At 33.1% G+C, this 305-nt stretch overlaps 1 protein-coding gene across 10 annotated transcripts in view; it reads left to right on the forward strand.

The window, feature by feature from the left end:
• The window catches only part of LOC119586377 (endophilin-A-like), a 42,420-nt gene that overhangs the window by 27,068 nt on the left and 15,047 nt on the right, over positions 1-305 (forward strand). The gene's annotated exons all lie outside the window — the stretch shown is intronic.

Below are 305 nucleotides of genomic sequence, written 5' to 3' on the forward strand. Positions count from 1 at the left end.
TGATATTTAGGAAAGGTAAAAACATGTCAAGTCAAACTGTGCTTTACATGTATTACAATGTTATTGACAGATATTCTGACTAGATGTCATGCCTTTCTTAGTTGAGTGTTCTTATCATTGTCTACCATTGTCATTGCCTAAGGACTAGTTTAATGAAATTTACCAACCTGAACACTTCCAAAACAGAAATCCAAAAGGTTGTGCTATGGTCCAATATAAATGAAAATGATATTTCACTGTCATACAGTTTTTACTCCCATAAGACTTGTAAGTGACAAATGGAGTGTTTAATGCAGTTCAAAGGA

This window comes from Penaeus monodon, chromosome 21 (genome assembly GCF_015228065.2).
Source record: "Penaeus monodon isolate SGIC_2016 chromosome 21, NSTDA_Pmon_1, whole genome shotgun sequence".
NCBI classification, from domain to species: Eukaryota; Metazoa; Arthropoda; class Malacostraca; order Decapoda; family Penaeidae; genus Penaeus; species Penaeus monodon.